Below are 15,206 nucleotides of genomic sequence, written 5' to 3'. Positions count from 1 at the left end.
CATTCCTCTCTCCCAGTCCTTCTTTTCTCCAGTCTTTCAGTCCTTTTTTCCCCAGGTTCCTGATCACACAGCCAGACCTGAGCCCACTGTCTTGGAATCATGAATGACCAGGTACAGTGTTCAGAGCTCTGTCCACTGGGAAGATTTTTCTTTTGTCTTGTCTTTCAAGGTTGCCCCAGTATGTGACTATGATGCAGCTACCATCCTTTCTCAGCTTTTATCTACACAATGAACAGACTTATATGTACACCAAACTTGGTCTTTTTCCCTTTCCTCTAGCTGGTATATGAGACCCTCCATATGGCCATGGGTGTGAGTTGGGGGAGGGTATAGTGCAACTGTGCAAGTGACATGGGAGCCTGGACTCGTCCTAGATGCCCATGCAGCTTACTCATGTCCTACCCTGTTCAGGCTTGATCCCAGAGGTACCATTTTCATCTGAAAACAACAACAACAACAATAAAACTTTTAAATTAATTAATTGTTTCAAAAACTATCTTTTACAAGAAACATTTTTTCATCTTTTGATGAATTGCTGCTGGGCATGCCAGACTTTATGAGCTGGGCATGCTCATAACAAGATGTTCTGAATATGTTTACCAGGTGCTCCATGCTGAAGTGATTTATATCTACCAGGGCTCATTTACATGCCAAGAACTCTTTCTCAAAGGGTCTACACTTCTCTGTTGCAGATGGCATGGTCTGGCTCCAGAAATCCAGGAGCCTGTGTGGTGATTCCCCCACTGGTGCTTGTCATAAACTCTATTCCTGCATCCTTCCCCATCACTACAACCTCTGACACAGTCTGCTGGATCATATGGCCCAAGTGGCAAGTCTTTTTTTTTTTTTTTTGAGTTGACGTCTCACTCTGTCACCCAGACTGGAGTGCAGTGGCCGTTCCCGGCCACTGCAGCCTCGACCTGCTGGGCTCCGGCAATCCTTCCGCCTCAGTCTTCCAAGTAGCTGGAACTACAGGCACGCTAACACACCCAGCTAATTTTTTTGATTTATTGTAGAGATGAGGGCTCGCCAACTTGCCCAGGCGGGTCTCGAACCCGCGGGCTCAGGCAATCCACTCATCTCAGCCTCCCAAGGTGCGGGATTACAGGCTGAGCCACCGAGCCTGGCTGGCGAGGCTTCTTGACTGAAGGTCTAGACCAGTGGTAAAGCACCTTCTTGCTCCAGGACCTGCTCCAAGCTGGCAGCTTTCAGTGTCACCCAGTAAATGGGTGGAGCAGTCATCCCAGTTGTGGGAAGTGTTGCCTCCAAAACCCAAGGAAGCTCAGAAAGAACTATGCTTTTTTTTTCATGGTTGAAAAGCAAAATGCAACAATTTATCCTTCATTTTGGAGGGACTATCCTGGCATTCCTCTGACCTTTGGACTCCTGAAAACGTCAGTGGCAAGTTCTTCAATCTTTGTGAAATGTCTCTCTTACCCTCTTACCAAGGCTTCCAGCATCAAAGCCACTTCTTGCTTGTCCTGCCTAATTAGCATGACGTAAAGGATTGATATAATGTTCTATGGTACATTCCTGTGATCTGAATCTCTTTGGATTACATTATGCCAGAGTCTAGGAGAGTTAAATATGAATTTGGGGCAAAAATATGAATGAATATTGTCATTTCACATGAATATGAAACAGTTCTGATCTTCCTTTATAAGCAGAATTGAGAAGAGTACATTGGCCAAATCAATGACTGCATAGCATATAATCAAGGACTTACTAATATGTCTTAGTAATGATATCTGTATGGCACAGCAGCTGTGATTAAGACTACTAATTTTATGATTTTGTGGCAGTCTATGGTCATTTTTTCAGGATCTCTCTGGTTTCTGCAAAGGCCAGATTGGTGAATGAAACAGGCATATAATAGGGTCCCTAGTCCTGACTTTTTTAGGTCTCTAGTAGAAGTTCTAATCTCTGCCATCATCACCAAATCTAGGATATAATATTTTGTGATTTGCTATCTTGGCCAAGGGAGGGTAGGGGCAGTTTCAGAGACTTGGTCTTCCCTACGATGATTGTTCTTATCCTACAGGCAAAGGATTAAGTGTGGGGTTAATTCAACTGTCAGACATATTGATTCTCATTTAAGGTCTGGGAAAATGGCCACTGGGTGGGTTGTGGATGCAGTGGTTCAATGGTAAGCATGACTTTGGCAAGGAGTCTATTTTTAATTGGGTCCCCTTAAGCTCCCACTCTAACAAGAGGTCATAATCATGTTTTGACTTTCTGGATATCAACGTCAACTCAGACCTTGTGTTTAATGTCTTGAAAATGCCTAGATATTCCCATTTTCTCAGTTGTATAATCCCCCACACAAATGGCTGTAGATCTTTTAGGAGAAAGATGGGAGGGAATCACTATAGGATATATGTGTATCAGTGTTGCAGAATACTTTCTTCTAGGGAGCTGAATCCCCTCTTCTATCAATGGGTATGCATCTGGAAATTGGCTCAGGCCCAGGAACTAAGCAAGGGTTGTAACTCCTTGGAGGTTGGGATGACTGCCCTCAGCCCACTGCTCCTTCATTCTTGCTTTTTTTTTGGTGGTAGATATCAATTAGCAGCCTTATTGGCTGCTAGTCTATTTTGCCGATAGTAATGCCATGCTCTATTAACCTATTTTATTTTATTTATTTATTTTTTTGAATTGGAGTCTCACTTCATCACCCAGGATAGAGGGCAGTGGCATGCTCATGACCATCCCAGTGTCAACCTGCTGGGTTCCAGCTATCCTTCTGCCTCAGCCTTCCAAGTAGCCAGAACTACAGAACTACACACTACGCTACCATGTCCAGCTCATTTTTTGATTTATTGTAGAGATGAGGTCTCACCAAGTTGCCCTGGCTGTTCTCGAACCCGTGGACTCAGGCAATCCCTTCACCTCAGCCTCCCAAAGTGCTGGGATTACAGGCTGAGCCACCGGCTGGGCCTTATTTTATTTATTATTTTTATTACTTTTGAGTCAGAGTCTCACTCTGTCGCCCAGGCTGGAGTGCAGTGGCACACTCGTGGCCACCACAGCCTCGACCTGCTGGGCTCAGGCAATCCTTCCACCTCAGCCTTCCTGGCAGTTGGAACTACAGGCATGTGCTACCACGCCCAGCTAATTTTTCTTGATTGTAGAGATGAGGTCTCGCCAAGCTGCCCAGGCTGTTATTAACCTATTTTAACCTCCATTATGACAACTTCCAGAGAGTCATGAGTAAGCCAGTCCCAAATCCTCATCTTACTGTCCCTTTTCTTAGATTACTCTTGGTCCAACTTGTATTAGTTGCACCTGTCAAGAAGTTTACACTCAAACGAGGTTAGATATGCAAGAGATTTATTAGCGGAGGGTGAGGGAGAAGGCAGGGAGAGACTTCAGACTGGTGAAGGTAGGACAAAAGTGGAAAGTGATAGAGAAGAAGGACTGGGTAGGGAGAGTCTAGAACTGCAGTGTGCTTTCTTTTTTTCTTTTTTCTTGTTTTGAGTTGTCGCCCTTGCTGCAGTGTAGTGGCATACTCATGGCCACCGCAGCCTCAACCTGCTGGGCTCAGGCAATCCTTCCGCCTCAGCCTTCCAAGTAGCTGGAACTGCAGGAGGGCGCTACCACACTCGGCTAATTTTTTGATTTATTGTAGAGATGAGATCTCACATGGTCCACATGTTTTCATGGCTGCCATATATACCTCCCCATTCCCTTGCATCTGATTCCCCCAAGCTTCCCCTTCTCATTCTGGTCCCATTCCATTATCTTGTTTCCAAATGCTCTGGGGCTCTTTCTAACCATGGTGATTATAACTCATTCAGTCACTCTGACTTTTGATTTGAGTTCTCACCAAGTTGCCCAGGCTGATCTCAAACCTGTGGGCTTGGGCAATCCTCTCGCCTCAGCCTCCCAAAGTGCTGGGATTACAGGATTGAGCCACTGCGCCCGGCTGCAGTGTGCTTTCGAGAAAGTTTGAGCAGGCTGATGGAGAGTGCTCAAGCTAAAGTCACCTGTCAGAGGAGTCCCCCATCTTGTCAGAATGGTTCTGGCTCAGTACCATTCTGCTGTGATCAGTCATGGTCTGTGGGAAGTGAGGCTTAGGCACCACCATGGTGGGTCCAGAGAGGAGCAGTGGGCTGGCAGTCAACCATGCTGGCCACAGTAGGAGATTTGGTTCACATGTTTTCATGGCTGCCATATACACCTGCTCCATTTCCTTGCATCTGATTCCCCCCAAGCTTCCCCTTCTCATTCTTGTCCCATTCCATTATCTTGTTTCCAAATGCTCTGAGGCTCTTTCTAACCACTGTGATTATAACTCATTCAGTCACTCTGTCTGACTTTTGATTTGAGTTCTCACCAAGTATTCCTTTTAAAGTGCTCCTTTCGGGTGGGGAAGGAATCGGAGGTGTACGGGCTTTTTGTTCTGTTACTCCTGTCACTTTCCTTTGTCTCTCACTGGTCCTCCTGGGGCTAAGGGGAGAGCCCTCTGTGTCAAGCCTATATTTCTTTTGAAGGGTCTAGGGGAGATCTTCTGCCTGTTGTCTGCTAGTCCCCTCAGTCTCTCTGGTTTCATTCCTTCCCTGAAAGTCTTCCTTGGGAAAATCGCAGGCATCACCCATACCTATTTCTTCAAAGCTTTCTTTCTCTTCTCTACAAGTCACCTGTGGCTTTTCAGCTTCTGCGACTGGGGCTAGGTCTGTACAGGAGAGGTTGAATTGGCTAGGGACTCTGGCTCCGGAGTGTCAGGTATCAGGCTGGGATGGAATTAATACCTCCTCCTTCCCCGACCCTCACTGCCACACTAATCTTTGATTTATGGGTACTTAGATTTTTCTTCAATCCCAGGCCTTTACACAAACTGTTTCCGCTGTCTACCCTTTCCCTATCTGGTTAACTTCTACATCATTCTTAGAGCTCACCTCAAACTTTATTTCCACAGTGAAGTCTTACTTGGCCAACCTGTTACTGGTTCTCAGCGCCAGGTACTTCTCTATCTCAGCGCAATTGCAGTTTTATATATGTTTATATAATATGTGAGTTCCCACCAGACTGTAAGCTCCATGAAGGCAGGAATGTTTTCTGTTGACTCTCATATCTCTAGCATTTAGCAAAGTGACTGACACATAGTAAGAATACAATATATACTTGTTGGAATGAGTAGAACCTATTTTATATGACCTAGGGAAAGTCTAGTCCAGGGTGTCCAGTATTTTGACTTCCCTGGGACACAGGGAATAACGAGGAATTGTCTTGGGGGACAAGTAAATTATATAGTTAGTGTATATACATAATAAGATGTCACTTATTTTTTATTATAAAGTTTAGAAAAATGAGAACAGTATAAAACTGTGGGAAATTTGGCCTTGTTTTTGGAAAACTAATCTATCAGTGTCTGGTTTGATGGAAGTGGTCACAATTCTTAGTGAGTTCTCAAGGTGCTCATCAGAAATGTTTGTTTGTATTTTGCTCTTTGTGTGCTTCACAGTTAAAGTGCTCCTTTCCTTTTCTTCTCTCCCTATCTTCATGGATTATAGTTTTCAAGCTAGAAAAACCCCTCTCCAGACTCTGTGCATTAGTTAAGTTCAGAACTCAGGGCTCAGATATTCTGGAAAAAAAGGTTTCATAGTCAAATTGAGATAAAAATGTTAGTAAAATATCCAAACTTTTTCTTCTCAGAAACATTCAAGTTTTCTACAGTTCCACAGATACAACTACAGTAGCTAACAAAAATCACAGCAAATTATTATTTTTATTATTATTTTTTGAGTAAGGGGTCTCACTGTTCCCCAGGCTGGAGTGCAGTGACACAATCATGGCTCACCACCGCCTCAACCTCCTGGGCTCAGGTAATCCTCCACCTCAGCCTCCCAAGTAGTTGGACCTGCAGGCATGCTCCACTACGCCCAGTTAATTTTTTCCAGTTTTTGTAGAGATGAGGTTTGTAGAGACAGGCTGGTCGTGAACTCCTGGGCTCAAGCAATCCTCCCACCTTGGCCTCCCAAAGTGCTGGGATTACAGGCATGAGCCACCACATCTGGCACAGCAAATTATTTTAAATAATTTAGACGCTAGTTAAAAAGGAATGCCCTGGCATGTTGGGTGATAATGTAGAAGAGGACTCAGCCTAACCATAAAAGGTACTCATTAAATGTTTACCAAATGAATGAATGAATACCCTATAGTAGAAAAATGAGATCACAGAGAGAATAGTCATGTTCCTGGCCATTCTCCTTTTCCCTGTCACATAGGAAATTCAGCCTTTAGTGATTCCATTTCTTGGCTGATGGAAGGATCCTTTATTTTTTCTCCTGTACTGTTAGAGTCTTGTGATATAAGAATGAGTTAGTCTTACTCATATGTTCCTGTTTTTGTTTGTTTGTTTTTTTAGAAGTCTGGTGTTATTGATCTAAGGAAATAATTTTGAGTAGTAGACCTCTTTCAGATAGAAAACCAGAGAAAGTCTTAAGAAGCTTTCTCCTCCCACCCATAACTCTCTGGGACAAAAAGGGTGTTACCTTCACTGTGCCTTTTAACATGCTGTGTCTTCTGTACTAAGAATCCTGAGAGGATCCAGCAAAGAGATATGCATGCTCAATTTCAAGACCACAATGTTTTGCTACCTCTGTAGATACTACTTTCAACATGACCATTCCCAGAAATCCCAATAGATTCTCCATGTGTTTACTTATACTTTACTTAACCCAGAGGTTGATATGCCTGACTATTAATCCAGAGGATAGAGTGGCTGTTATAAGCAATCTCACACATTTCACCTTCTTTCCATACTCTTCAGATAATACCTGCTTATCCAGGGTGCCATTTTCTAGTAGCCCCAGCAGAATATAGTCATCACAGTCATTGATCCTATTAGTAGTGTCATAGCCCAGTTCTACTTGCCCCTCTTTCAACTGATTCTCTTCTTGTAGTTTGGAGCCAGTCAGCACTTGAACTCTGAACACTGGAGCAGGTATGTTCAAAACCACAGTCAGATGACTGCCAGCCTTAGCCTCCTTGATATAGAAGAACTTCTCATCCAAGCTATAGGCATTCATGGGAACAGAGTCATTGGTAACATTCAGGTTGGTGTAAATGATGGCAGCAGGGTTACTGGGAGAGCCGATGTCATTTTCTTCAAACTCTTTATCTTTGAGGCTGTTGAATTTGCCCTCAAAGGAGGAATAATTGCCCATGTGCCAGAAAAGGTAGGGGAAGAATCGTATTGGTTTTTCCTGCATGAGAAGGTCACGGAAATGGGAGAGAAGGGAGTCACAGGGCATTTCTTGGTAGAAGAGCAGAAGGAAACGAACAAAGCAGGGGAGGTCTCTAGTATGAAAGAGTTTTCCAGTGAAACCCAGCTGAGAGAACTCCAGAGTCACCCAAGGTTTCCTTTCCCAGGCAGACAGTATAGTAGCAATCTGGGTAACAAATCCAGGAGCACATTTCACATCATCTTCGATTATCAGGAAATAGTCAGAGTGGTTGATAGCAAAGTTCATGAGGAAGGCATAATCCATGTTCTGCTTGGAACGAAAGGATACGTAGGCAGGGGTGTCATTAAAGTTTTTCTTTAGGTTCTTCAAGGGAAGATAGCTTTTAAAAGGAGTATTGATCACTACTAGTTGTCTGGCCTGGATATATGGTTTAAAGATGGTTGAGATGTTGGAGATCATTTGATCAAGCCAGTTGGTGTCAGGATCTGCCAGGTGTACCAAAACAATGAAATGTTTCTGCTCAGATGAGGAGGAAGAAAAGAAGAGATATCTCAGGGTGTCCAAGAGGTAGCTCCTTTGGGGATGCTGCACTGAGGAAATCCCTATGGTCAGCAGTTCTAGGAGAAAAGAGAACCTTTATCAACTCAGATAAATGAGGCAAGTATTTGCTATGGGTAAGGTTATGATATTCTCTAGTCTTTCCATATGCCAACGTCATGTATTCCTAGGGTTATTTTACATTTTGTCTCCCCTACACTGAGTACAGATCATACTAGGAGTTAATATCTGGTCAGAGCTAGAGAATTAAAAAAACAATCACTTTGAAAAATATTATGGGGGAAATGGATAAACACGACAAACTAAATATTTGCATTTTTGTCTTCTCCCACCTAAAATTCTACTGAAATACCAGAAAGGTCACTCTGAGAGGATCACAATATTTGAAGAATTCCTGGAAGATAGAGAGAATATGGAAGAGGGTTGGTAGAGAAATCTAAGTAGAGGAATTCATTATCCAAAATACACACAAGAGTAACAACTGCCCAGATACAACTTTCTAGAAAAGGTCTCAGAGAAATCACAAGTTCAGAGCTGCCAAACACAGAGAAGGAGAGTGACCTCTGAGATGGTCATCTGAATAATTAATTATAGAACTGTTTCCAGAACTACTGGACCAGTGACCATCAACGGGCTGGTGGTGTCAATGTCCATTTTCAGGCTAAAGTCCTCAAGATTTTTGTCTAAATAAAGTGGATGTTTTGCCAGAGGAAAGCTTATGGGGTGGAGGGTACATTAGAACTGAAGCCAAGAACTCTAGGCAACAGAGAGGAAAAAGAAGGTAACACAGCTGACTATAGCATTTATCTCTAGGATAAAGCTCGATGTATCCTTGATGTAAAGTTCAGAAATGAAGAGGGTGTCTAAGGCTTGTCAAGGTGCAAATGCCCCTGAGGGTTTAGAACTCTACCAGGAGAGATGGGGAATATTTTACCTAGAAGATCAGCTACCTATATCTCTTACCGATCCCACGTATCACCCCTCCCTTACAGTCAAATGAGGTAGACTTCCATAATTACAACTCACTTTTATAGAGTGGTAAACGGGGGTTGCTATTTAGAGTGAAAAAGTTCGCTGTTCATTCTAGATCCTTGAATATAAATCTGAAACCAGAATATCAATATAATGAAAGAGAAACACCTAGTCAGCTAACAGAGGAAACAATGAATTGAAGAATGTTAAATATGTAGAAAACATGGTTATAGGGACTTGATCAAGCCCAGATTAGCTTTTGGGGTAGTATTACTTCATGGATTGGTGATGTGTTCTTCCATCTGAAGACACCTAATGGCAAATTGTTTCTGTTTTTATGAAGTTAGTGCTGCAATATAGTAGTATTCTACGTCAAGCATTCCTTCATTTATTATCCGGAATGTTTCTTTTCTTGCTTTTTTTTTAGACTGTCACCTACACTGCAATACACTGGTGCTATCATTTCTCACTGTAACCTTGAACTCCTGGACTCAAGCAGTCCTCCCATCTCAACCTCCCAAAGTGCTGGGATTACAGGCGTGAGCCACTGCACCACATAGAGAAATTTTCTACATAGAGAAAATTCCTCTCATTTACTCTTTGGATACCCAGTGGTCTATTCTATGTAGAAAAGCAGGATAAATGCTTGTTTCTTGTATCTATCAGCTTTCAAAATAAAATAATGGAACTGGGCACAGTGGCTCACACATAATCCTAGTACTTTGGGAGACTGAGGCAGGAGAAATGCTTGAGGACAGGAGTTCAAGACCAGTCTGGGCAACATAGTGAGAACCTGTCTCTAATAATATAATAAGCAAACAAACAAAATAAAATAATAAGTTGGTTCTCTAGCATTCTCAAATGGTACCAAAATGTGTCATTTCGTTTTTTAAGGGGAATCCTTATGAACTCATGGATTTTATGTGTCTGAGACTATTAAAACTTTATCCTTATTGTTGCTTAAATTGTCCTGTTTTTGTTAGGTAACCACTTGAAGTTGGATCCTGAGCTGTTTTGATAAAACTTTCATCATTTTTTTACAGCCTCCTTGCTATCTGATATGGCATTTCCTTTCTTGGACCTGGAATCACCCCCTTTGACAAGGAACCCTGGTTCTTTTGAGTGGAAAATGATATTTAGAATCTATAATCTGGTACTAGGGGTGCTCATTGCTAGTGGGTTGGTAATTTCTAGGCCCTAGTGGACAGAACCAAAACATTAAAAAAAAAAAAAAAGAAGATAAAAAACATCATGAGTTCATGCTGATGTTTCAAAACACATTCAATTAAATGACACATTTAAACATAAAGAAAAAATTGGTTTATCTTCATTGGGAGTACTAAAACCAACAAATTTAAGCTCTCCTGAACTTAATCTTATTTTACGGACATAATAAATAGCTTAGCCCTACCTTTTAATTCCTAAAGTACTTGAATCAGAAAAGACTTATTCTGTGAGGTATAGTGGCTCATACCTATAATCCCAGCACTTTGGGAGGCTGAGGTGGGAGGATTGCTTGAGGCAAGGAGTTTGAGACCACCAGCCTGGGCAACATTGTGAGACCCTGTTTCTACAAAATAAATAAATACAAATTCAACAAAAAAGAAAAAACATTCTGTCTCAAGGTTTATTTCTTTTTTCTAATACCACTGTAACCTATGGAGGTCAAATGGTTGTCATAGGCAGGCTTCAGGAGGATACACAGCAGGTCGAGGCTGCGGTGGCTGGGAGCAGGTCGAGGTTGCTGTGGCTGGGAAGCTGATTCAGCAGGAGAAGCACAAAATCCTGATTGAGCTGACAAGGAAAAGGCCACATGTTCTCTAGCCATGAACTTCAATAACAGATGCCTGTAGGGTTATCAATGACGGGGCAAAATAGGAATGTGAGATTCAAGAAGCTTCTACATGAGAAGGTGCTTCTTTCTATTTTAAAAAAAGCATGTTCCAGTTTAAATAAGTTACTACAAGAAACCCAGGGGAGTTCCCATCCCCCATACTATCCTCCCATAAGGCTCTGTGCATCTTCTCTTCTGACCCTAACTCCCACCTCCTAAACTTCTGATACTCTTCTACTCTGCTCTCTAGAACTCATGGCCAATCACCAGCAAAGTCCTCTTCTCTCAGTGTAGATAAACTGTTGGTGTTCCTGCCTCATTACAGCCTATCCTCTTTTTGCACTAGATTCCACCTCTTCTTGATGAGTCACTAACATCACTCAAGCAATTTTCTCCCTCCTGGATCATCAGTTTCCTCTCTCACCTGTTATCATACAAAACACACTATCATTTTTTAAATCTTCATAAAATTAAAAAACGCTTTCTTGACATCACACATTTTTTGCCCTCATCATTTTGCCAGAATTACTCTTGTCTAGATAACCAGTGGTTTCCATATCATTGTACCCACTGGTCAGCTTCCAATTCCTATCTTATTTGACCTGCCATAGCATTTGACACAACAGATCACACTTGTTCCCTTCAATTGCTGCTTCAGGCCAGTGGGGTCAGAAGCAGGCAAAAATCTTCTGTTCACCTGAATATTGAAGTGTCTTTCCTATAGACTCAGCTTTCTAGGCTTCAAGTTCCTTTCTTTAGATTTGGGACCTGCAGACATTGGAACAGGCGGTGGTGTGATGATTATGTTCTTGGATACAAGCTGCCTTCTTATATTCAGTTTTACATGAAGAAAAGGGGAGGATGTTTTACTTGACTCCCTATCCAAACCCTATGTATTTCTGAATTGGTCCAAGGCCAATAGGGAAGGGAGGGTCCTGGAAAAATGCCTCATTTAGCATTAATGCTAAATGAAATTCAGCTCTATACATTTTATAAAAAGTGTGCACACACACACACACACACACACACACACGAGACACAAAGTGCTGAAAAGATAGCAATAAAAATACTGTGCCACCTCATCTCTACAATAAATCAAAAAATAAGCTGGGTATGGTAGCGTGTGCCTGTAGTTCCAGCTACTCAGAAGACTTGAAAAGGAAGGACCGCCTGAGCCCAGCAAGTTGAGGCTGCAGTGACTGTGAGCATGCTACTGCACTGCAGTCTAGGCAACAGAGTGAGATTCCAACTCAAAAATAAATAAATAAATAAATAAAAATACTGTGCAATTGCTGACAAATAGAATTCACCTGTTTCAAAGCTATGTGTGATATAAAACTTTAGAAACACAAGCAGAAATAGGCATATCCAAAATCACACTGGGAAACATTTGACCTCTTTCAGAAGTCAACAGATTAAGCAAACAAAAACAAAACATATGGTTTTGAATAACAATGAAATTCATTATGTGTATTTGTGTGTGTGTAGTGCTCACCAGATAATACACATTCCTTTCAGATAGCCATAGAAAAATATTGACCATATAGGAGACCATGAGGATAATTTTAATTTTAATTGTCCTGAAGATATCAATTGTATTGGCCATATTCTTTGATTACAGGGTAATGAAACTAAGACTAATCATAAAAGCCTAACTAAAAGCATTCATTTGGAAATGAAAAATCACTGTTATAAATATCTTTCAGATTAAAGAAGAAATCCAGTGAAAATTACCAGCTTTACTTAGAAATACATGAGAATGAGAATACCACAGACCAAAACCTGTGGGACTTGGTTAAAGTGGGACTTAGAGGAAAAGTAATCGTTTTCAGTGAATTTGTTAGAAAACAACATAGAAAATTAGTAAAATGAAGAAAGCAATATAGAGACTAGGGCAAAAATAAAACTAAGGGAAGCAGAATGTGGTTTTTAAGAAGATAAAAGCAGAATGTAATGAAATACAGTAGATTAAAAACTGTAGAAGATCAATAAAAGACGGTTTATTAAAAGATTAATAAACTAAACCTATGGCTAAAAAGGGAGTAAATACAAATAATATTAAGAATAAAAATATGTCATAACTAGAGGAATAATGAGTTTAAAATATTATTAAAAATTGCTAGAAAGGCAAAAGTTATGAATTAGCATGTCACAAAAGACAAAACATAAATGATCAATAGATACATGAAAACATAAAGAATCAATAGACAGGTGCTCAACCATACTGGTAGTCAGAGAAAAGCAAATCAACAAAATTATTACAGAATACTAACAGATGACAAAGATGGAAAACAACAGAACCTCATACCTTGATGGTGAGAATATAAACTGATAAGCCATTAAAAAAAATCTTTGGGATGTTACTTTATTTAAAACATAATTTCATTAGAGAGTGAACCAATGATAATTTGGTGGATGTGATTTTTTGTTTTTATTTTGGTAGGCCAAAATGATCAATATGGCAAGATCCAAAAAAAGTGGAAGATATGTATGTCCTATAACCTAGCAATTTGACTCCAAGGAATATACCCTAGAGAACGGCTCGTATGTGTTCATAAAGATTTGTGTATAAGAATATTCATAACAACATTGTTGGTAATAGCAAAAACTGGAAGTAACCTAAGTGTCCATCAACAAGAGAATGGACCAAAACATTGTGATGATTCATACAACTCAGTTAACTGCTTTATTCATAGTATACATAACATTAAGTGAAAATAAATAAAAAGGAAATAAAAAGAATGTTACAAACATAACAGTAAGTGAAAAAAGCAAGTTCTGGAAGAAAAACATTTAGTTTTATACTATTTTATGAGCTTAGAAACAGGTAAAAATAACATTAATTTGGGATAACTGTATGTCTAGTAAGTTTATTGAGAAATATAAAGAAATGATAAATATCAAATACAGGACAGTGTTACCCTTCTGAGAGAGGGGAAAACAAGGCAGATTGATTGATATGAGAGGAATACAGAACAGAGCTTCAATTGTATTAGTATAATTTTATTTGTTAAGATGGGTGTTCACAGAATTTTTATACCTTTCATATTGAATAAAAGATACTGAATAAAACATTTAAAAATTATAAGACTACCAACTACATATCTGTGACATGTTTGAAAATACAGCAAAAATGAGTGATGTTCTAGGAAAATATATGTTGTCAAATTTGACTCAAGAAAGAGGTAGAAAATCAGGCCAGGAGCGGTGGCTCACGTCTATAATCCCAGCACTTTGGAGGGTGAAGGCAAGAGGATTGCCTGAGTTCAGAGTCTGAGACCAGCCTGGGCAACTTGACAAGACCTCATCGCTACAATAAATCAAAACAAAATTAACTGGGCGTAGTGGTGTGTGCCTGTAGTTCCAGCTATTTAGAAGACCGAAGCAGAAGGTTTGCCTGAGCTTAGCAGGTTGAGGCTGCAGTGCCATGAGTGTGCCACTGCACTCCAAACTGGGCAAGAGAGTGAGACTATGACTCAAAAGAAAAAAGGAAAAAAAAAAAAAAAAGAAGTAGAAAACCTAAATAAAAAGTTAAAACTTTAAAAGAAAGTCAAATATTTCCCATTCCATCAAAAAACAAAAATCAGGCCCAGATGATTTCATGATAAAAATCAAATATTTGAGAAATAATTGCAACAGTATGTAAATTCATTAAATGACTTTAAAACATATGCAAAGCTATATAATTGATTCTGTATGTCTTTTATATACCGATTCCAAGATCTCTAGCATTATGCCTGGCACATAGTAGGTTCTCATAAAAGTAAAAGCAAAGAAAGCACAAAGTTTTACCAATCTCAAGGCACAACTTTCAAGTAAGATATTAAATAAGTTGTATATGTTAGGATATTAAAAGACTACATCATAATCAGGTAGCACTTATACTGGGGATGCAAGAATGCTTATGCAATACAGGAATACAGTAACAGTTTAAAGGAGAAAAAGCATATATGATTAGCTCAACTGATGCCAATAAAACATTTGATAAAATTTAATGTCTAGTCTTGATATGGTACTTAGCTGGCTAGGAAAAGATTGCCGCATCCTTAACAGGCTTGTTGAAATAGACGAATATAAGTCCCTTTTTAAAAATAATAAAATGGAAATATGAATAATCCAGTTTGAAAAGGCAACCAGTTTTAATGTAAAGGAAACTATGAATCAAATTTCTTGGACTTAAAAAGTTTTTTTTTTTTTTTTTTTTTTGAGTTGGAGTCTCACTTTCACCCAGGCTGGAGTGCAGCCTCTACCTGTTGGGCTCAGGCAATCCTCCCACTTCAGACTTCCAAATAGCTAGAATTACAGGCACGCTCCACCAAGCCTGGCTAATTTTTGGATTTATTGTAGAGATGAGGTATCTCCAAGTTGCCTAGGTTGGTCTTGAATCCAAGGGCTCGGGCAATCCTCTCACCTTGGCCTCCCAAAGTGCTGGGATTATAAGCATGAGCCACCATGCCTGGCCATAAAAGTATTTTTTAAAATGTAGATACTGGCTATAAAATGTTTTAGTTTGTATGCTGGGCACGGTGGCTCATGCCCATAATCCCAGCACTTTGGGAGGCGGAGGCAAGAGGATTGCCTGAGCCCACGGGTTCAAGACCAGCCTGGGCAACATGGCAAGACCTCGTCTCTACAATAAATTTAAAACATTG

Source organism: Carlito syrichta, unplaced genomic scaffold (genome assembly GCF_000164805.1).
Source record: "Carlito syrichta isolate Samal-C Ts95f unplaced genomic scaffold, Tarsius_syrichta-2.0.1 Scaffold304629, whole genome shotgun sequence".
NCBI classification, from domain to species: Eukaryota; Metazoa; Chordata; class Mammalia; order Primates; family Tarsiidae; genus Carlito; species Carlito syrichta.
Note: the sequence above shows the minus strand (reverse complement) of the source record.